The sequence below is a fragment of the Cebus imitator genome, unplaced genomic scaffold, assembly GCF_001604975.1.
Source record: "Cebus imitator isolate Cc_AM_T3 unplaced genomic scaffold, Cebus_imitator-1.0 Scaffold190, whole genome shotgun sequence".
NCBI classification, from domain to species: Eukaryota; Metazoa; Chordata; class Mammalia; order Primates; family Cebidae; genus Cebus; species Cebus imitator.
In genome coordinates, this window is record NW_016107505.1 from 2,508,588 (window position 1) to 2,532,203 (window position 23,616).

The 23,616-nt window shown below is 41.1% G+C and overlaps 1 pseudogene; it reads right to left on the bottom strand.

Moving 5' to 3' along the window:
- Window positions 1-23,616, bottom strand: part of LOC108316595 — a 34,498-nt pseudogene that overhangs the window by 10,055 nt on the left and 827 nt on the right.

Sequence of the window (23,616 nt, forward strand, 5' to 3'; positions counted from 1 at the left end):
TGGAGACTGAAGGAAATTAAAATATTTTACCCCAAAATATATTTCTTTGACATATTTTGAAATGGTTGCCTCTTAACCATCCCATCAGAGGTGGTATTGCAAAACTGTCTTAAGTGGGGAATATGTGCATTTGTAGAGAATCACCCTTAATGTAGTCATGCCTCCCTCCCCTTCCTATACCTTTCCCAGGATCCAGGAGAGATTGACCGTGTGACACCTTTAAAAGTCTGAAAGGAAACATTTACCATCTGTTCCCTCTGAGGGGGGCTTCATCCACATAATAAAGCCATCTTTACTAGCCAAGCTTCTTCCTTTCTCTCTTAGCTCCTCTTGCCACTAAACCTGATTTACCTGTTTCTGGCCATCCTCTGAGTGTGCTTTTCACAGTGGCCTGAGGATGGTATATAAGTGTCTGAAACTCATTGGGAAATTGGGTCTTCATTCTGAAGGCTCCCTTGTATACATTGTGAAATAAATTTGTATGCCCTTTCTTTCATTAATCAATCTGTCTCCTGCCAGTGATTTTTAGCAATCATTTTGGGGGCCAAGAGCATTTGGCCCCCATGCTTTTTAAATTTCTTTCCTTTCATTTTTTAGAACTAACAGCTTTCCTGAGTTCCTGGAACATCTGTGGTACTTCATAAGTATTTCTAGAATAAGTAAGTACTTCAATTATTTTACACTGTATGTGGCATTTGGGTTACATAGTGATTTGGTTTGGCTGTGTCCCCACTGAAATCTCATCTTGGATTGTACCTCCCACAGCTCCCACATGCCATAGGAGGAAACCAGTAGGAGGTGTTTGAATTATGGATGTGGGTCTTTCTTGCACTGTTCTTGTGATATTGAATGAGTTTCATGAGATCTGATGGTTTTAAACCAGGAGTTTCTCTGCACAAGCTCTCTTTTTGCCTGTTGCGATCCATGTGAGATGTGATTTGCTCTTCCTTGCCTTCCACCATGATCGTGAGGCCTCCCCAGAACATGTGAAACTGAGTCCAATTAAACCTCTTTCTTATGTAAATTGCCCAGTCTCAGGTATATCTTTATCAGCAGCATGAAGGCAGAATAATAAAGTAAATTGGTACCAGAAGTGGGGTGCTGCTAAAAAGATACCCCCAAAATGTGTAAGTGACTGGAACTGGGTAACAAGCAGAGGTTGGAACAGTTTGGAGGGCTCAGAAGAAGACATGAAAATATGGGGGGGTTTGTAACTCCCTAGAGACTTGAATGGCTTTGGCCAAAATGCTGCTGATGATATTGGCAATGAAATCCAGGCTTAGGTGGTCTCAGATGGAGATGAAGAACCTGGGAACTGGAGCAAAGATGAATTTTGTTATGTTTTAGCAAAGAGACTGGCATCATTTTCTGCTTCCCTAAAGATTTGTGGAACTTTGAACTTGAGAGAGATGATTTAGGGTATCTAGTGGAAGAAATTTCTAACCAATAAAGCATTCAAGATGTGACTTGGGTGCTGTTAAAGGCATTCAATTTTATAAGAGAAGCAGAGCATAAAATTTCAGAAATTTGCAGCCTGACAATGTGATAGAAAAGAAAATCCCATTTTCTGAGGAGAAATTCAAGCTGACTGCAGAAATTTACATAAGTAATGAGGGGTTGAATGTTAATCACCAGAACAAGGGGGAAAATGTCTCCATAGCATGTCAGAGACCTCCACGGCAGCCTATTCCATCACAGGCCTAGAGGCCACAGTGGCAGGGCCCCCATGCTGTGTGCAGCCTAGGAACTTGGTGTCCTATGTCCTAGCCACTCCAGCCATGGCTGAAAGGGGCCAATCAATGTAAAGCCCTGGCTGTGGCTTCAGAGGGTAAAAGCCTCAAGCCTTGGCAGCTTCTGTGTGGTGTTGAGCCTGCCAGTGCATCAAAGTCAGGAACTAGAGTTTGAGAACCTTTCCTAGTTAATAGAGGATGTTGGGAAACACCTGGATGTCCAGGCAGAAGTTTGCTGCAGGGGTAAGCCTCTCATGTAGAACCTCTGCAAGGGCTGTGTGGAAGGGAAATGTGAGGTTGGAGCCTCCATATAGAGTCCCTACTGGGGCACTGCCTAATGGAGCTGTGAGAAGAGGGCCACTGTCCTCCAGACTCCAAATTGGTAGATCCACTGACAGCTTACACTGTGTACCCAGAAAAGTCAAAGACACTCAATGCCAGCCTGTGAAAGCAGCTGGGAGCAGGGCTATACCCTGTAAAGCCACAGGGGTGGAGCTGCCCAAAGCCATGGGAGCCCACCTCATGCATCAGTGTGACCTAGATATGAGACATGGAGTCCAAGGAGATCGTTTTGCAATTTTAATGTTTAATGACTGTACTATTGGATTTCAGACTTGCATGGTGCCTGTGGCTGCCAAGTCTTGGGACTTGCACTTTCTGAATCCCCAGCACCAGCTGTAGCGTGGCTCCTTTTAGCAGCAGCTGGAGTGGCTGAGATGCAGGGCACTAAGTCCTAGGCTGTACAGAGCAGGGGGGCCCTGGGCCTGGTTCATGAAACCACTTTTCCCTCCAATGCTTCTGGGCCTGTGATAGGAGGGGTTGCCAGGAAGGTCTCTGACATGCCCTGGAGACATTTTCTCCATTGTCTTGGTGATTAACATTCAGCTCCTTATTACTTATGCAAATTTCTGCAGAAGGCTTGAATTTCTCCCCAGAAAATGGGTTTTTCTTTTGTATTACATCATTAGGCTGCAAATTTTGTAAACTTTTATGCCCTGCTTCCTCTTGAACACTTAACTGCTTAGAAATTCTTTTCCCCAGTTATCGTATATCATCTCTCTCAACTTCAAAGTTCCACAGATCTTTAGGGCAGGGACAAAAGGCCACCAGTATCTTTGCATAGCAAAGACTGACCTTTACTCCAGTTTCCAAAAAGTCCCTCATTTCCATCTGAGACCCTGTCAGCCTGGGCCTTATTGTCTTTATAACTATCAGCATTTTAGTCAAAGCCATGCAACACGTCTCTAGGAAGTTCCAAACTTTCCCACATCTCCCAGTCTTCTGAGCCAAACGTTCCCACATTTTTCTATCTTCTTCTGAGCCCTCCAAACTCTTCCAGCCTCTGCCTGTTACCCAGATCCAAAGTCACTTCCGTATTTTTGGGTAGCTTTTCAGGAATGCCTGCTACCTGGTACCAATGGACTGTATTAGCCTGTGCTCATGCTACTAATAAAGATATACTTGAGACTGGGCAATTTATAAAGGAAAGAGGCTTAATGGACTCACAGTTCCACATGGCTGGTGAGGCCTCACAATTATGGTGGAAGGCAAAGAAGAAGCAAAGTCACATCTTACATGGCAGCAGGCAAAAGGGTGTGTGTGTGAGAACTCCCCTTTATAAAACCATCAGATCTTGTGAGACTTATTCACTATCATGAGAACAGCAAGGGAAAGACCTGTCCCAATGATCCAATCACCTTTCATCAGGTCCCTCCCCCAACATGTGGGAATTACAGGAGCTACAATTCAAGATGAGATTTGGGTGGTGACACAGCCAAACCACATCAGGTCATAAGACAGAGATGCTTTCTTTCCTTATTCTAAAATAAAGGTATTTATTTGGGGACAGAGTATTGCAATGGGAATACTCATGCCATAGCAAACTGTGTATATTCAGGGAGGTAAAGAAAGACAAAGCTCTTTTTTGAACAGGAAATACATTTATTTATTTAGTTTAAAATTTTAAATTTATTTTCAGTAGTTTTTGGGGTTTTGGTTACATGGATCAGTTCTTTTAGGGGTGATTTCTGAGATTTTAGTGTACCTGTTACCTGGGCAGTATACATTGTATCTAGTATGTCGTCTTTTATTTCTTACTCCCCTCCCAGCTTTTCCCCACCTGAGTCCTCAATATCCATTATATTATTCTTTTGCCTTTGTGTCCGCATAACTTATCTCTCACTTATAAATGAGAACATATGATATTTGGTTTTTTATTCCTGAGTTACTTCACTTAAAATAATGGGGTCCAGCTCCACCAAAGTTTTCACAAGACATTATTTCATTCTTTTTTTATGGCTTAGTAGTATTCTATGCTCTCTCTATAGGCTATATTTTCTTTATCCACTCACTGGTTGATGGGCACTTAGGTTAGTTCCATATCTTTACAATTGTGAATTGTGCTGCTATAAACATACATGTGCATGTGTCTTTTTCGTATAATGACTTCTTGGGATTGCTGGATTGCTGAATGGTAGTTCTAACTTTAGTTCTTTAAGGAATCTCCATACTTTTTTCTTTAGTGGTTATATTAATTTACATTCCCACTAGCAGTGTGAAAGCTTTCCCTTTTTACCACATCCATGCCAACATCTATTGATTTTTGACTTTTTCATTATGGTCATTCTTTCAATAATAAAGTGGCATCTCATTGTGGCTTTAATTTGCATTTCCCTGATGATTAGCAATGTTCAGCATTTTTCACGTTTTTTTGGCTGTTGTATATCTTCTGAGAAATGTCTAGTCATGTCCCTTGTCCACTTTTTGATGAACTTATTTGCTTTTTTCCTTGCTGATTTGTGTTTCCTGTAGATTTGGGATAGTAGTCCTTTGTTGAATGTATAGCTTGTGAAGATTTTCTCCCACTCTGTGGGTTGTCTCTTTGCTATTTCTTTTGTTGTGCAGAAGCTTTTTAGTTTAATTAGGTCTCATTTATATGTCTTTGTTTTCATTGCATTTGCTTTTGGGGTCTTAGTAATGAATTCTTTGCTTAAACCAATGTCTAGAATAGTATTTCTGATGTTATTTTCTAAAATATTTATGGTTTCAGGCCTTAGATTTAACTCTTTGATCCGTTTTGAGTTAATTTTTGTATAAGATGAGAGATTGGGATCCATTTTCATTCTTCTACATATGGCCTGCCACTTTTCCCAACACCATTTATTGAATAGGGGGTCCCTTCCCCATTTTATGTTTTTGTATACTGTATATAAGGTCAGTTGGCTTTAAGCATTTAGCTTTATTTCTGGGTTTTCTATTCTGCTCCACTGGTCTTCATGCCTATTTTATATTAGTACCATGCTGTATTGGTAGCTAGAGCCTTGTAGCATAATTTGAAGTCAGGTAATGTGACGTCTTCATATTTATTCTTTTTACTCAGTATTGTTTTGGCTATGCGAGCTTTTTTTTTGTTTCCATATGAATATGGATGGGTTTTCATTTGTGTGGAATTTATTTTTCCATCTCTTTACCTTAAGTTTATGTGAGTCCTTTTGTATTAGGCAAGTCTCTTGGAGACAGCAGATATTTGGTTGGTGGTTTTTAATCCATTCTGCCATTCTGTATGTTTTAAGTGGAGCATTTAAGCCATTTATATGCAACTTTAATATTGAGATGTGAGGCACTGTTCTATTCATCATGTTAGTTGTTACCTAGATACCTTGTTTTTTAAATTGTCTTATTGTTTTATAGGGCCTGTGAGACTGATGCTTTAAAAAGATTTGTTTTGGTGCACATCAAGCTGTTGCTTTAAGATTTAGAACTCCTTTTAGCATTCCTTATAGTCCTGGCTTGGTAGTGGAAAATTCCCTAAGCATTTGTTTGTCAAAAATAACTTTATCTTTCTTTCATTTATAGAGCTTAATTTTCCTGGATACAAAATTCTTGGCTGACAATTATTTTATTTAAGGAGGCTAAAGAGAGGAGCCCAACCCCTTCTGGCTTGTAAGGTTTCTGCTGAGAAATCTGCTGTTAGTCTGATAGGTTTTCCTTTGTAGTTTACCTGGTGCTTTTGTTTCATAACTCTTAAGAGTCTTTCCTTCATCTTGAGTTTAGATGACCTGAGACTATGTGCCTTGGTGATGATCATTTTGCAATGAATTTCCCAGGAATTCTTTGAGCTTCTTGTATTTGAATGTGTATCTCTTTAGCAAGGCCAAGGAAAATTTCCACAACTATTCCCTCAAATAAATTTTCCAAACTTTTAGACTTCATTTTTCCTTCAGGAACACCAATTATTCTTAGGTTTGGCTATTTTACATAATCCCGTTTTCCTTGGAGATTTTGTACATTTTTTTGGATTCTTTTTTATTTGTCTTTTTGGACTGAGTTAATTCAGAAGCCTTGTCTTCAAGTTCTTCTAGTCTCTTGTTGGACCTTTCCACTGCATTTTGAATTTCTCTGTCTTTCATTTTCAGAAGTCCTGATTGGTGTTTCTTTAACATAACTATCTCTGGGAAAATTTTCCTTTATATTCTGGATTGTTTAAAAAAGAACTTTAAGTTTTGAAAACTTTAAGTTTTCACCTTTCTCTGGTATCTCCATAAGTAGCTTAATAATTAACCTTCTACATTTTTAATCTGGCATTTCAGAGATTTGGTCTTGGTTTAGATTCATTGCTGGGAAGCTAGTGAGATTTTTTTGGGGCACGATAGAACCTTATTTTGTCATATTACCAGAATCACTTTTCTGGTTCCTTCTCATTTTGGTAGGCTAATTCTTCACATTGTTCTTGAATTTATTTTTGATTGGACTGTGCTTGCTTTTTTAAATTTCCTTTTTTTTTTGCCCCTGTAATATTTACAGCTTATAACAGACTAATTTGATTCTTGGTGCTTGTAGGGGTGCAGACTCTGTATGAGTTCCTTAGTTATAGAGAGTCTTCGTATGCTGGCTTTCCCAGATGCTGGTTGTATTAGTTATGTACTTGGTGTGTGGGCAAATTCAGCATCTCCTATGGGGTTGGAATGGCAAGGATTTCTTGGGGCTTATCTTATTCTCTCATAGTATACACTTTTATTTATTTATTTATTTATTTATTTATTTATCTTTTCCTAGTATTTTATTTACTGAGTTGATGATTCAGGCCTCAGGCAAATAGGGGAAATATCCCTGTGTGGGCACCAGTTGTAGTCAAAGCTGGTGGGTAGATATAATACCCAATGGTGAAAAGAGGTTCCAGCCTTGATGAAGGTGGTAGTTAGTGTGTGTGTGTGTATGTATGTGTGTGTGTGTGTTTTTTTTTTTGTGTATGCATGTGTCTTAATTAGATGTGCTGAGGTTTTATCAGGTTGAAGGGTGTGAGCTACCTTAGCTCTCCTGCCAGGCTAGTAGAAAAGCTATCCATCTCACAGTGTGGCTCCTGTCCTAATGTTCTGGTTATTCAGATCAGACAGGCATCTCTTTTTATCTGTCAAAATACTGATGTTACAAGTAGAAATGTTGATGTTCCAAGTAAGGTGGAATTATGACTCTTCCTCTTGGGCACTCCTTCTGTGGGGCTACAATCAACATGAATTGTTCCAAGACAGCTGTCTATAGAAGCATCTATGCTGCATGCCTGTGAGAGAAGCCCTAGCTGTGTCTGCAGTATTGTGCCTAGGGGAACAAGGACCCCTTTTCCAAGACCCTTTATGATCACAGAGGTGGCTTGCCTGATGGGGTAGAGGTGCAGGCTTTTCCTACTGTGCCCAGCACTGCAATTGTGTCTCTGTTGTAAGAAACTTTCCACCAGTGGAACAATGTAGGACTCAAGGCCTGACATTCAGCTTCTTTTATCCCACAGGGTGTTTCCCTGATGTGGTGTCCCCCACATCCTAGGAATGGGACTTCCTGAGAGACAGACTACAATGATTGTTACTGCCCTTCTGGGTCTGGTAACCCAATGGGGCTACCAGGTTCTCTGCCGGTGCTGGGGAATATCTACAAAAGATCCAGTCATGTGACTTGTCTTCAAGTGTCCCAGCAGTGGATACCAGCACTTGCTCTGACAAAGGTGGCAGGGCAGTGACATAGACTTTGTGGGATTCCTTGGTTTGAGACAGACTTTGTGTGCTGGCTTTCTCAAATGCTGGTTATACTGGTAGTGAATTCATGACATTGTCAGACTCAGGAACTCTGGTTAGCCAGGGTGCTACAGGCAGTGGTGGTAGCTGAGATCATGCAGCCATTTCATCTTTCCTGGGTGCAGTGCTGTTCTAGCTAGAGGTGCTGTAATGTCCTGAGTTGGTTGGCTTCCAGCTTGCAAGAGAGCACCAGCTGCAGTAGTAGCAGTGGGATTTGAGCTTGCCCTAAGTTGCCCAGGGGAAGTATTCTGGTTTCTCAGGAGACGAGTGGGGTCATAAAGCTCCCAAAAGTTTGTGTCCTTTGTGTTAAGCTACCAGAGCTGGTGGAGAAATGCCTCCAGGTGGGGGCAGGGTTAGGTGGGTCTGAGTTCAGAGTCTCCTGTGTTGGGCAGGCCATAGCTCCTATGAGGGATGGAGAGTCATTCTCAGGCCACTGGGGCAATGTTCCAGAGGGGAGAGTAAAATGCCTCTGCTGCACAGAAGAGTTCACAAAGGAGTGGGAGTCATGGGCAGCGGTAAGCCTTACCCAGCTCCCATGCAGTTGGAGAGGCTGGTCTTGCTCCTGCAGAGCTGCAGTAACAGGCTGGGTTTATATCCAGATCTGTCCACACAATTCAGACCTGCCCTAGGCCATAAACTTCCCACAGAGATAGAAACCACAGCTTTGAGGCAATGCTCCTCCATGTGTGCTGGCAAGGCTGGGAGACCAGCTCTGCGATTGTGTCTGTAGCACACTTCCCACTCACCACCCCACTGTGGGTTCTGTTCAAGGGAGTTCATCCCCACTTTAGATTATGTTACAAAATTCAGCTGGGAGCTTCTTTCACCCTGCAACTCTTCCCTAAGCTTGTTGGCTGACTTCCCTGAGGCCCCCTCTGAGATTTGGTAAGTAATGTCTTCCTTGGGCTCATGCTGGAGACTGGAAATGCCTAGAAGATAGTTTCTGCTGCTGCTTCTACTTGTGTATTGCATGCTGCTTCCCTGTTCCATTCCAGGTCTGGGTAGGTTTAAGGACTTCTGTGGCCTGGATTTTCAGATTCCTTGGTGGGGATGTGAGCATGGAGGCAGACTCTCCCCTCTAACAATCTGGGAACTTAGTTTTCCGCCTGTCTCATGGAGTAGACTACAGCCTGCCACTTCTTTCAAAGGATCTGTGGATTCTTTTGGTTTTCCTGGTAAGTTTTTGCGGCAGTTTTTGAAAAAAGAAATTCACAGTGTTAATCTCTACCCACTGTTCTGTCCTTCCAGGTGGGAGAGGCATGCTAACTCTGCCTCCTATCCGCCATCTTGAAAAAAAGACAGATTCTGTAGCAGACATATAGGTACTTAGGGACTGCATGGCCTGGGTTACACTGTGGGAGTAATCAGGGATATATACATAACATTTAGTTTTAATTAACACACAAGTTGTACCTTGGATGGCTGTTAAGATGACCAGGGCCATACAGCTTTGCAAAGTAATGCATCCAGTTTGGGTGGTTTCTTCAGTGAGCAGAGTAACAGCATGGCAGGTATCACTGAAGGCTGCGGCCATCGGCTTAGCCAAGGCCTCAACTTGCAGCTCTGTGTCTGCTGTCACCGCTTGGCAGCCCACAAATGCTCAGGTAAGGAGGGGCCTGATCCTCATTATTGGTGCCATGGAGGCCTGCCTCAGGGCTGGGTGGTTTGTGACAGATGCCATTTCGGTCCTCTCAAGTCTGGAGAGTAGCATATCCTCTGCCTTCATATCCCATAGACAGAGAATCCATCCCGCAATCGACGCTCTCCCTTTCTATCTGAGCCTATTTCCCAGCTCTGCCAATTCCAGAGTGGTATAATCCTGCACTGGGGTTCACTGCAGTCTTTCAGGTGGGGGCAAGTCTTGGGCTACTCCCTGCATGCACAGTTGGTCTTCTTTTATCTTGATGGTGCCAACTGGACATGCAGAGAGTCCAGGAAACTCCATGGACTTGTCCCAATCCCCACTGTCCTTCCCACAATTGCTCTCTATGGGGTTCCAGGACTTAGGGTCCCAGAATTGTTTAGTCATAATAGCCCTGACTTGTTGATGTGGCAGCTGGCGACTCTTTGAATGACCCACCTGACAAACCAGAGTCTATCTTTTGTCCTCCTGTGCCCAAGGGCAGGGCAGTAAGGTCTCTAATGTTTTAGCCCAAGCTAATCTGGTATTTCTTTCTAGCCTCACCATTATAACTGATCACCCTTACCTGTAGCCTAAACTCAGTCTCTGGCTGCTTGGAGTGCAGTCAGGAGCGGCCAGCCAAGTGTGGATGTGATGGCTTGGGCATCTGACTTTCACTTCTTTGGATTCACCCCCAGCCACAGCTCGTCCAGACCCTTTGGCATTTTCAGAGTGTCCTCACACTCATGCAGTGGGCCCCACCCCACCCATCTATTGGGCCCCACATGGATGTGGATGGCCAGCCTGAGATTTCCCCTGAGGACCTCCCCTTCCTGATCCCATCCTTTTGGTGCTCATGGGATATTCTCTGACCTCCTGGCTGGGCTTGGCAATTGTTGTACTAGACCCCTACTGACTCCACTAGGGATGGTACTGTGTCTGAGAGGCCAAAGAAGAGACCTGGAGACAGTGAATGACGCATAGAGTTTATTAGGGGAACTTAAAGACAGGGGTGGTTCAGTGGAGGCAGGCTGGCAGGAGAACTGCTGCTGTTTATAAAAAGCAGCAATTTAAACAGCATTTTCACTTAGCACCCTCCACCTAGCACCCTCCATCTAGCACCCTCCACCCAGCACCCTTCACCTAGCACCCTCCACCCAGCACCCTCCACCTAGCACCCTCCACCCAGCACCTTCCACCTAGCACCTTCCACCTAGCACCCTCCACTTAGCACCCTCCACCTAGCACCTTCCACCTAGCACCCTCCACTTAGCACCCTCCACCTAGTACCTTCCACATAGTAACCTCCATCTAACTCAAAACAAAAGGCCCCGATCCCCTGTTCATCCTATATTCCAAGGGATGGGCCTGAGATTTCACAGGAAAGAAGTGAACCTCTGGGTTGGCCACTTCCAGATTCCATAGCTCAGAACTCTGAACACACATTCTTTGTAGGGTCATTCTCAGTGTGTGCATAGTTATTGCTGTCAGGATAATCTGCATACACACTCTAAAAATAATATCTATTTTTGGCCTGGTTGTGCCATGAATATTGCTGTTTCTTTAGGTGATGTAAATTAACTTAATTCCTCTTTGGAAAATTAGGGAGCTTTGTTTGAGAGGAAATATTAAATATTTTACTTGAAATGAGTTTAAAAATATATGCTCAAAAATCATAAAAGCGATTAAAATGATGTTTGGTATACACTGATTTAGAGTGTAAGAAATCAAGTGGAATGACTTGCATAAGTCTAAATGAGAAACATTACTCTCTAATAAAGAACTAATGAAATGTTCATGGTGAAATATTTCTTTTACACCAATTTTCTATGCTGATATGATAGATTCAGCTGGGACGTATGCATGCCTGAGAGGCAGTGAGGCATGTGGGAAGCATGTGAGTTTTGGAAGACAGTCTTGGATTTAAAGCTACAATTTAGAGATGTGTCTGGGTCAATCACTCACAGCCTCCAAATTTTAGTTTCCTCATAGAATCTCTGCATAATAATGCCTGAACGGCAGGACTCCGGTCAGCAATCGAGGTAATATTTGACGTGTCTTTCGTCCAAAGTTTAGTACATACATAGAACTCAATAACTATGAGATCTTGGTATTAGTTGTCCAGAAAGCAATCTACTTGCACCAAGACTTTTTGCTCCTGGAACATCCCATGTTTTTAACTGCACTGACATTTTGTTTTGCTCTCGAGAGAGTGGAAACCAGCTTAAGAAGGTGAAAATCAAACTACAGTGGTAACGTTTCCAAAAACCTACTTCGTAATGAAATGGCCCTTCATTTTCCCATAACTATATAAGGAATTCCATTTCCGTCTATCTAAAAAGAGTGGGTGGGCTACGAAATGGGTTAAAGACTTCTCTGAAGTCCTTAATGTCTAATACAGCGATTCGTATCTACTGGGTACACAGGTGAGTGTTGTACTTAGCTGAGGGGCGCGGCGGTTCTTCGCAGGTGGCTCCAGGAAAGCAAAGGAAACGCCACTTTGGCGGAGCATCATTTACGCGCTTGAACACTAGGTGTCTCTCGCGCACTTGTTTTCAGCCGCAGGATTCAGAGGCGGTATTTCAGGCTTAGACCCAATACTTGATTTCTAGTTCTTCTGAATCTTTTCCCCACACTCACACATTGTTTTCGGATGTTTGCACCAATCTCTTGCTAACCTTATGCTCTCTGCCTGAACCTCATTCACCTGCCTCAACTTCCTGGCTTATTGAAGAACAGGACTCCTTGAATTTATTTCTCTGCTGTCTAGGTCCCGATGTTTCTGCTCTTCTTTTCTGAGAAGTATTTGGCAGTATACCATGCTTACACTCCCATCCATAGGCCTCTTAATGTACCAGATCCAAAATAGCTTATATAAAGGATGATATAAATATCTTGTATAAAATATACATGCACAATGTCTATAAAATATCTTCCAGTATCTTTTAATATCTGAAGCACCTTATGCAATGATTTTATACAATATGACATCTTATATAAAGTGTTATATAAAGTCATTGATTCACTGAGCAAACATTTATTTAATTTGTGTTTTGTGTGCAGCATAGACTCATCTTATGTTTTGATGTAAAAACTCAAGTATTTGTTCCTGAGGCATTCAGAAGAATACTCACGGAATATGGAAATTCCTTAAATACATATGAAGGATATCTTTTATCCACTGGAGTGTATAGACAGGAGAATTTTTCTAAAAATATGAGTTCTGTACCTTAGAAAAGGATAAATGCATTCTGTGTTGCTTCTAATATTTGTGGGGGGAAGGAGGCCACAGTGAGTTCTGTTGTGAGAAAAGAAAGAAACAGAATGAGAATGAAGTCTTTTGCATGGGAGGGATAGTGAGAGTTTGGGCAGAGCAGGAAGAGACACTAAAGGTGGGAGGAAGTCAGCAAAAGGATGGGCTTGGCTGGATAGAGCCTGGATTCGTGCCCCTGAGAGGTCTGAGAGTGTTTGATGACCTGGAATGGGTATGTCCTTTGTGTGTTCAAACCTGTGGCTCAGAGATGACCTAGCTGGGCCAGCTGTCCTCAGCAAACAGTCATTAGTTATTATTAAACGGAGGATCATGCTTCATTCAAAGTCCTTAACAGCTAATATCAACGACTAAGATATTGATTACCTAGTGGTAGCAACGTATCCCTGCCTACACCCAGAGGTATTATTGGCCAGTTACCTCATCATCTAGTTAAGAGGGAATCTGTGTTCTGCGCCATGGCTTGAGCATGACACATATTCTGGCAAACCTAGACGTAGGCTCCTTTCTGCAATACCGTAAGAAATAGTAGACTCGAGTGACTGCTGGACTTGTAATGGGATGGGCAGTATGGCAGAAGCTTCCGTTTTGGTAGGACCATGCTAAACTAAGGCAGGCATGAAGTAAATTCCACAGTATCATGTATGAAATTCTATGCGAGGCATTGTGGAAAAAATAGAGATGAGTAAGACTTGATCCCTTTAGTCTGATACCTGTTTATGGGGCAGAATGAATACTATGGGTCCATGATGAAGTGTCAGGTGAGGAGGGGAATGCATTGGGGGAAGTAGCTGTCTACTTAAGACAGTAAATGCAAATAAGATTTTGTAGTTTCCTTTACTCTTAAGGTAGGGTTCAACTCTATTTTAATACATTTCCGATTCTGAGTTCATTGGTTTGTGTGTGAAACAAAAATATTACTTTTTAATTTTCTTGAAAAAGTCAAATATCATCTGTAAAGTCTTTTGTTGATGTTATATGACGTCACACACAGAAAGAATTATGAGTTGGATCATAATACCATTAGCTTGATGAGTTTCTGGCTGAACATCAAACCCCATATTATTAATCTGATATGTTTCTGCTGGTAAGCATCAGAGTCTTATTGTAGCCCATATTCCATTCAATACGTTCATCAGGGATTTGGATGAAGAGATGAAGGACCCGCTCACCAAATGTGGATGACACAGAGTTAAGAGGGTTAATTTCAAAAAAACTAAATGACGTAGTTAGATGAAAGTGGTCCTAATATGATAGATGAACCAAACTCTAGAAGATATGTGATAGAGATAAATATTAAGCATTATATATGTGTGTGCAAACATTTTATATATATATAAATAATATACATGTATTAAAAATATATAATTTTTTTTACTTTAGTATTGTTAATCAAAATAAACTAGGTTCCTGCCGTAGGCCTGACAGACCAAACCAATATAAAGTTTAACTTCAGAAGCTCAGCTTTAGTTACTGCAGGAGGCTCAGGAGCCTGTTAACCAATGAAGCCGTATCCAATTCAGTTTTCTGTGTACCGCAATTCCGTTTCCTATAAACGCTGTCAGATCATGTTATTGGTCAGAGTTCTCTGAACCTGCCCTGGTTCAGAGGACCACCTGATTTGTGAGTCATTTTCATTTTGGTTTTACTTTGCTTTGTTTTCCTCTGCTCAAATAAAGTCAGTTAAATTTAAATTTGTCTAAGGTATTTCTGTTTAACAGCACTGTTGAATCAATATTAGAAGTATAACAAAACAAAAACAAGCAAAAAACATCACAGAATATAATAGTTCAAAACACAATGTTTGGTATTACAGTGAGACGTAGCTACATAGGGAGACACAGATCTCTCTGTGAGCTCTAGATCACCTGATCAAGATCATTAAAATAGCAACAGCCTGAATCTTAAACTTTCTTTTTGTCTCTTTGGAAACTGTATTTTTGACATTGACAGGCTTGAGGCAGCCTTATTTCTTCTTAAAATAGCTGGACAGAGAAATTTTCGCCAACAAGAATATTTTAAACTTTCATGATTCCAGCTAAGAATAGCCTGTCTACAGCATGACATATTGGCTGCATTTGTCAGCCTTCTTATTCACGAGGATAGCCACACACTTTTAATATCAATAAACAAAACCACTATATCCATCCATTGACTTTCTTTCTCCCTTTGTGACTCAAAGTGAATTCATCCTTGAATTTGTCTACCTGCATTAGGTAACAGTTTTGGAACTGCTTGCACAAGGGAAAGCAATGATACAGGTCTTTCCTTCTATACATTTTTTTTTCTTGGATCCACTTTAGAGTTTAGGATTATCTGTAGGAATGTTTAAAAGAGGTTTTTCTGTTCCTGGGCATGGTGGCTTACTCCTGTAATCCCAGCACTTTGGGAGGCTGAATGGGGTGGATACCTGAAGTTGGGAGTTCAGGACCAGCCTGGCCAATATGGCAAAAACTTGTCTTTACTAAAAATACAAAAAATTATCTGGGCATGGTGGTGGGCACCTATAATCCCAGTTACTCAGGAATTTAAGGCAGGAGAATCGCTTGAACCTGGGAGGTGGAGGTTGCAGTTAGCTGAGATTGTGCCAATGCATTCTTGCCTGGGTGACAGAGCAAGACTGTCTCAAAACAAAACAATACAATACAAAAATACAGAGAGATTTTCTGTATCCAAGAGTATTTTTAAACTTGTTTTGATACCTAAGAGAGTCTCATGTATCTGAGAAGCATGTCCATAGTAATGATGTGATCCACCCCTGCAACTAGAAGCATATTGGTTACAAGTTTTGCAAAATAGAGCACAGCTCATGTCCTTTTTATCTTGTTGGTCATATGGAAACACACTTCTGGATGACGGTTCAATTTCACAAGCGTTGACCACAGAGGTTGCTGAGTTAGCCTTAATTTCTTTTCAGCCCTTCTGTGTGATATAGACAGTGTTACCTCTTACATGCTCACCACTCTCTACTCTGTTGTTCTGTTTGTTGAACTTGGCAGCAAACACCTCGCTCAGATCCACATGCACCTGTTCACCAGATTCTGAGAACAGTCCTGAGGTGAGCTGCAGCTGAATGTTCCCATCCTGGGCATCGTGGAGGCTTGGTGGGACTGGTGGAGATAGGAGGTGGCAGGAACGGGGTAAATTATTTTAAGAATGAAACTTACAAATTGCAACAAACAAGGCAAAAAACCCAAACTAATCTTTAAGAACAAGATGCTACAGATTTAGCCGTAATGTTTGTGAAAATGTCTTAGGGGTATAAAGCAGAATATTCTCAAATGAATCATCTGTAATGTAGCAGCAGAAATAGCAATATGTTAAACAATATTAGTAGAAGTGAATTTGAGTGAGCAAGTCGGTATAATCCTTCTCTTGGGAGTTGATCAGGCCACATCTGGGAACTGCTTTCAGATTTTAGCAATACACTTAAAAACATTGATTGATTACAGTGTAATATATTTTCACTGTAGAAAATCTAGAAAGCGCAGAAAAATACATCAGTAAAAAATAATCTGTAATTGTGTTGATAGGATAGAACTATTAACTTTTTAAAAAATATATTTTATTGCACTTTAGGTTCTGGGGTGCATGTGCAGATCATGCAGGATTGTTACATAGGTACATACATGGCAATGTGGTTTGCTGCCTCCAACCCCATCACCTATATCTGGCATTTCTCCCCATGTTATCCCTCCCCAACTCCCTACCCCTCACTGTCCCTCCCCTAAACCCCCCAAGAGACCCCAGTGTGTAGTGCTCCCCTCCCTGTGTCCATGTGTTCTCATTGTTCAACACCTGCCTATGAGTGAGAACATGTGGTGTTTGATTTTCTGTTCTTGTGTCAGTTTGCTGAGAATGATGGTTTCCAGATTCATCCGAGTCCCTACAAAGGACATGAACTCATTGTTAGCTCTTCTTGTTGCACTGATTTTTTACCATTATGTAATACACTTCTTTGTCTCTTTTGATCTTTGTTGGTTTAAAGTCTATTTTTTCAGAAACAAAGATTGCAACTCCTGCTTTTTTTTGCTCTCCATTTGCTTGGTAAATCTTCTTCCATCTCTTTATTTTGAGACTATGTGTGCCCTTGCATGTAAGATGGGTTTCCTGGATACAGCACACCAATGGTTTTTAACTTTTTATCCAATTTGCCATTCTGTGTCTTTCGATTGGGGCATTTAACCCATTTACATTTAAGGTTAATATTGTTATGTGTGAATTTGATCCTGCCATTTGGATGCTAGGTGGTTGTTTTGCCCATTAGTTGATGCAGTTTCTTCATTGTGTCGATGTTTTTTACCATTTGGTACATTTTTGGAGTGGCTGGTACTGGTTGTTCCTTTCTATGTTTAGTGCTTCTTTCAGGAGCTCTTGTAAGGCAGGCCTGATGGTGATGAAATCTCTGAGCAATTGTTTGTCTGTAAAATATTTCATTTCTCCTTCTCTTATGAAGCTTAGTTTGGCTGGATATGAAATTCTAGGTTGAAAGTTCTTTTCTTTAAGGATATTAAATATTGGCCCCCACTCTCTTCTGGCATGTAGGATTTCTGCTGAGAGATCTTCTGTGAATCTGATGGGCTTCCCTTTGTGGGTAACCTGACTTTCCTCTCTGGCTGTGCTTCGCATTTTTTCCTTCATTTCAACCCTGGTGAATCTGACGATTATGTGCCTTGGGGTTGCTTTTCTTGAGGAATATCTCTGTGGTGTTCTCTGTATTTCCTGGACTTGAATATTGGCCTGCCTTGCTAGGTTGGGGATGTTATATTGGATAATATCCTGAAGAGTGTTTTCCAGCTTAGATTCATTCTGTCCATCACATTCAGGTACACCTATCAAACATAGATTAGGTCTTTCAGATAATCCCATATTTCTTGGAGGCTTTGTTCATTTCTTTTCACTGTTTTTTCTCTTATCTTGCCTTCTCATTTTATTTCATTGAGTTGATCTTCAATCTCTGATATCTGTTCTTCTGCTTGGTTGATTCGGCTGTTGAAACTTGTGTATGCCTCATAACGTTCTCGTGTTGTGTTTTTCAGCTCCATCAATTCATTTATATTCTTCTCTAAGCTGTTTATTCTCGTTAGCATTTCATCAAACCTTTTTTCAAGGTTCTTAATTTCTTTGCATTGGGTTAGCGCATGTTCTTTTAGCTCAGAGAAGTTTGTTATTACCCACTTTCTGAAGACTGTTTCTGCCAATTCATCAGACTCATTCTCCATCCAGTCTTGTTCCCTTGCTGGTGAGGAGTTGTGATCCCTTGGAGGAGGAGAGGCGTTCTGGTTTTGGGTGTTTTCATCCTTTTTGCTCTGGTTTCTTCTTATCTTTGTGGGTTTATCTACCTGTGGGTCTTTGTAGTTGGTGACTTTCAGATGGGGTCTCTGAGTGGACGTTCTTTTTGTTGATGATGAAGTTATTCCTTTTTGTTTTTTAGCTTTCCTTGTAACAGTCAGGTCCCTCTGCTGTAGGACTGCTGGGGGTCGACACCAGACCCGGCTTGCCTGAGGATCACCTGCAGTGGCTGCAGAACAGTAAGGGTCACTGCCAGTTTTTTCTTCTGTTACCTTTGTCCCAGAAGGATACCTGCCAGATGTCAGCCTGAGCTCTCCTTTATGAGGTGTCTCTTTGGATATACAGGAGTGGTGGAGCTGCTTGAGGAGACAGTCTGTCTTTTATAGGAGCTCAGGTGCTGAGCTGTGAGCTCAGTTGTTCTGTTCAGAGCTGCTGGGCAGGTATGTTTAAGTCTGCTGCAGCGGAACACATAACCACCTTTTTTTTCCCTGGTGCTCTGTCCTGGGAAGGTTGGGCTTTATTTATAAGTTCCTGACATGCTGCTGCCTTTTCTCAGAGATGCACTGCCCAGCCAGGAAGTAGCCTAGTCACAATCTGCCAGCAGAGGCATTGCTGAGCTGCTGTGGGCTCTGCCCAGCTGCTATGTGAACTTCCCTGTGGTTTTGTTTATAGAGGTATAGTTAGAACTGCCTTGGCAATGGCAGTCTGCCTCTGTAATGGTGGACTGCTTTGGTAATGGCAGATGCCTTTCCCCCATGGAGCTGGACCATCCCAGGTCCAGCTCTGCTTTCTGTGAAACTCTCAATCCAGAGTGTTTCAGATTGCTGATCTTTATGGGGCATTCCAGGCGCCAGTTGAAGCAACCACCAGATTTGTGTGAGTTTTCATGTGGAGATCCGCTGCTCTGGCTGAAACAGCCATGCTGGAGACTCATGGTGCTTTTCTGCCTGGGCATCTTCTGGTCTGTGGGCAGTAAAAATTCATTTGGAAATGCAGTGATCACTCACCCTCTGTGTTCTCGCTGTGAACAGCACTCCGGAGCTGTTCCTATTTGGCCATCTTGGATGGCAGCTCTACTGTTAACATTTTGTTATATCCTCTTTCAGATGTATGCACACACACATAGATACATATGTTCATCTGGTCACATTTTGTTTTATCATCTTTTATTCTCCCTTGACAACATATCTCAGTTTCTCAGTTAAGTAACATTTGGTTATCTATTCAATATACTTTAAAATTTTAACATATAGGTATACTACACTATTATTTTTAAATATTAGAATCAATGCTGTGATTCAATTATACATAAACATTATATTCTTGAATATTTCCCTAAAGAAAATTCTTGGATCTGTAAATTCTGGGTAAAACGAGTATTGGAAGCCAGGCACAGTGACTCATGCCTGTAATCCCAACACGTTGAGGGGCCGAGGCAGGTGGATTATGAGGTCAGGAGATCAACACCATCCTGGCCAATATAGTGAAACCCCATCTCTATCTACAAATACAAAAATTAGTCAGGTGTTGTGGTGCATGGCTGTAGTTCCAGTTACTTGGGAGGCTGATGTAGAAAACTTGCTTAAACCTGGGAGGCAGAGGCTGCAGTGAGCTAAGGTCACACCACTGCACTCCAGCCTGGGAAACAGAGTGAGACTCTGTCTCGGGTGGTGGTGGTATGGGGGGGAGAGTATTGGCATTACTTTTTAAGAGGGACAAACTGAGGCATGTTCAGAAGAGTGGCTTTATTTATGTCCTCAATATCATTTGAGGACAGTTGCAAGAGAAAAAATGGGGGTTCAAAACTGTTCACATATTTCGAGCTTGTCATTGAAAAGAAGAATTATATAAGTCAAAAACACAGTGTTTAGTGTCAGTGGCTTGAAGCTACAGGAGACAGATGGCACAGTCCCATGTGAAAGTGCTTGTTGCTGCCAGAGCTATTAAATCTGAATGAGGGTGAGGATGACTCAAGGGGAAGAGAGTGGTCTGAACTTGGGGGTACTGAGTATAGGCCAATAGCCACTTAAATGTGACCAAGGTTCAGATTCAGGGGCTAAGAGTAAATCTTACTAAGGCTAAGGACTCTTCTAACATTCTGAGTCAATAATTTGTCCTAAGTGGGAAATCTTAAGAAGTGAATACCTGATGAGATTTAATTATTTTTTTATTTCCATTGGTTTTTTGGGAACAGGTGGTGTTTGGTTACATAAGTAATTTCTTTTGTGGCGATTTGTGTGATTTTTGTGCCCTCATCACCAAAGTGTACAGAGCAGTATACACTGTACCCATTTTGTAGTCTTTTATTCCTCACCACCTCCCACCATTCGCCCCCAGTCCCCCAAATCCATTGTGCCATTCTTATGCCTTTGCTGCCTCACAGCTTAGTTCTTACTTATAAGCGAGAACATATGATGTTTGGTTTTTCATTCCTGAGTTACTTCACTTAAAGCAATGGTCTCCAGTTTCCTCCAGATCACTGCAAATGCCATTATTTTGTTCCTTTTCATGGCTGAGTAATATCTACGGCTGGTTAGATTGCTTTGTTGTTTGTTCATTTTTTTTCATGTTGGTAGAGGGTAGTTTACACAGGGTTTTGGAAAAAAGTAAAAAATAAAACCAACAGTTACAAAGATGGCTTATTTGAGAATTCAGATCTATTTCCTTCCTAAAATCATCCTTAAAGTTCATACTTACTCATGGATTTTTTTTGTTTTGTTTTTTGAGACAGAGTTTTGCTCTTCTTGCCCAGGCTGGAGTGCAATGATGCAATCTCGGCTCACTGCAACTTCTGCCTCTCTGGTTCAAGCGATTCTCCCTCCTGAGCCTTTCAAGTAGCTGGGATTACAGGCATCTGCCATCAAGCTAATTTTTATATTCTTTTAGTAAAGATGGTGTTTCACCATGTTGGCCAGACTGGTCTTGAACTCCTGACCTCAGGTGATCAACCCACATTGCCTCCCAAAGTGCTGGGATTACAGGTGTGAGCCATTGTGTGTGGCCTGATTTTTTGACAAATAAATTGATAATAATTTCCACTGTCATAGTGTTTATTATCACCTGGATATTTTAAAATATTAATCAGTTTTTTTATTGTTTATAATATACTCACATATGTAATAAGATGAATGCCCAGATAAAGGTCCTATTAGGTATTCCCTCCCTCTTCATCCTAGGGAGAGAACTATCAGAACTTGTTGTCCTTTGCAGGTATGAAGGCAGTTTCCTGACAAAGGGTCTTCCTGGATGCAGTTGGAGTTGAGAGTAGGGTCTGACAGAGAGTAGGTGTGTGTGAATAGATGAATGGATGGGTGAATGAATAATGTAATGCCCTCTGGAGGGTGAAGAGGATACTTCTATTATGTAAGAAGAGAGATGTAATCAGACTCTGTGTTTCCCAGATGGAAAGGGAATGCCTGCTTGATCTTTGAGGAAGCTGATTCCTTAGAAGAAAAAAGTGACAGTGGCTTAGGGTCTACAAAGGGAGGAAGCTAAGCACAGTGCTCCTGGGCTTCACCCCTCGGGACAGGCTAAGGATGGGTGACTAAGGGAGTCTAAGCAATAGAAAGCCCAGCCTGGCTTGGTCTAATTCAGAAAGAGTTGGGTTATCCTCTCTTTAAGGTCTACTTGGTTCCTTGGTGGGAACAGAATGAATACCGGTCCAGCTGACCAGCATCAAAACCAGAGTCGGCATCAACATCATCTCTTGAAATGGGACTAGGGTTATCAGCTACCATGTGCCAGTGAGAAGCAGTGGCATTAATAACATTGTTAGACGAATAAAGGTTTTTTTGCTTGGGTATAGAAGTTGGACTGCATTCTCATATTTGGACTGAGAAAGCAATTAAGCTCTTGGACAATGTAAGGATGAGTTTGCCTCTAAAGAAAGATCTGGGAGAATGTAAGCTAACCGAAAGCAGAAATTCCTGCACATTTTGTTTATTGTGTTCCAGGCATAGACCAATGACTGCCACACAGTAGTCACTCAGTGAACATTTATTGTATAAATGAATACTGTATTTCCTGCTAATGTCGTAAATACTGCTTAAACTATTAATTAATCAGGAAAATAAAAATGTGATGACCTATTCTGATTTGTGGAGCATTTATATAATCTCTTAATTATATATTTTCACATACAGAAGAAAATGGGAATATATGTAAAAAGACTACATTTTTATTCTGAAATCAGAACTCTTTTTTTTTTTTCAGAGACGTTGAACATCACAGAACTCTTTTTAACTCACCTCAATACTACAACCCACCTAGCCATAATTTTGTTAATGTCATCACCATTACCGGTTAGTAAATTATAATACTTATATTCCAAATCGAATTTTTGTCTGTGTTGTAAAAGCCACAATTAGATGGAGCAAGGATCAATAAAATATCCAGCTAATACACTAGAGTGTAAATGACATGAATCACAGGAAATGAAATGACTTCTGACAAATGCTGAGACAAATGCTGTAGCACAAAACCATAGGTTGTCATTTGAAATTGATATTGTAGGGAAACCGTAGTTGCCGCATGAACTCTAATGTATAAATCTTCCATGGCGCAGGTGTTCACTAATTTGATTTCTAAAAATGCTGGGCATTATGAAATGGAACATATTTCTGGGCATTTCTGACTCATTTACAGATTCAGATATATTTCTTTCTTTCTTCCCCTATAACTCACATAAAGAGACGAAGACGGATGTTTATTTTAGAGTTATAACATCCTCATTTTTATTTAAAAGACTAGCCATAACTAGGCATTAAAACTTTTTTCCTTTTTGCTATCTTTTTCCTTTTTTGTAGAAAGGCTTCAAGATAGGATTTGAACATATCAAAAAGACAAAGTAAGACTATTCAACCTGAAGCCTGTTGGCAAAATAAATACATATTTGTGCTACACGTATTTGATACAGATATGTCATAGAGTTTTGGAGGACAGCAGCCATTAGGCAAATTAAGACTTTACTCTCAAAAGTGTTGTAATGTCCACCAATGGACAGCAGTTCCTGAGAAGTATAAGAATAAATAAAAATTTTCTTAAGATCAGAATTTATATAACAAGAAATTTTACAAAGCAGATGAGAAAATGCATATGGATATTATAGTTTTTCCAGCTTCGTTGACATATAATTTTCTAGTAAAAATTGTACATATTAAAGGAGTAAAATGTGATGCTTGGTATACATATACAATGTCAAGTGATTACTACACTCAAGCTAATAACATATTCACCACCTCATATAGTTACCATTTGTGTGTGTGTGTGTTTGGCCAGGGTGGGTGGGGGAACAGGGGGGCAGTGGTGAGGATACAGAAGATATACTCTCTTAGAACATTTCAAGAATATTTTTATTATTAACTACAGTTCTTTATGCTATACACTAAGTCACCAGAAATTATTCATCGCATAGCTGCAAGGTTGTAACTTTTAACATCTTCTGATTCCTGCAGCCCCCACCCACCACTGTCACCAACACCTAGTAACCACCCTTCTACTCTCTGTTTCTCTCAATTTGACATTTTGGGGTTCCACATGTAAATGAGATCATTCAGTATTTTGTCTTTCTCTGTCTGGCTTATTTCACCTCGCATAATGTCCTCCATTTTATCCATGTTGCCACAAATGGCAGAATTTCCT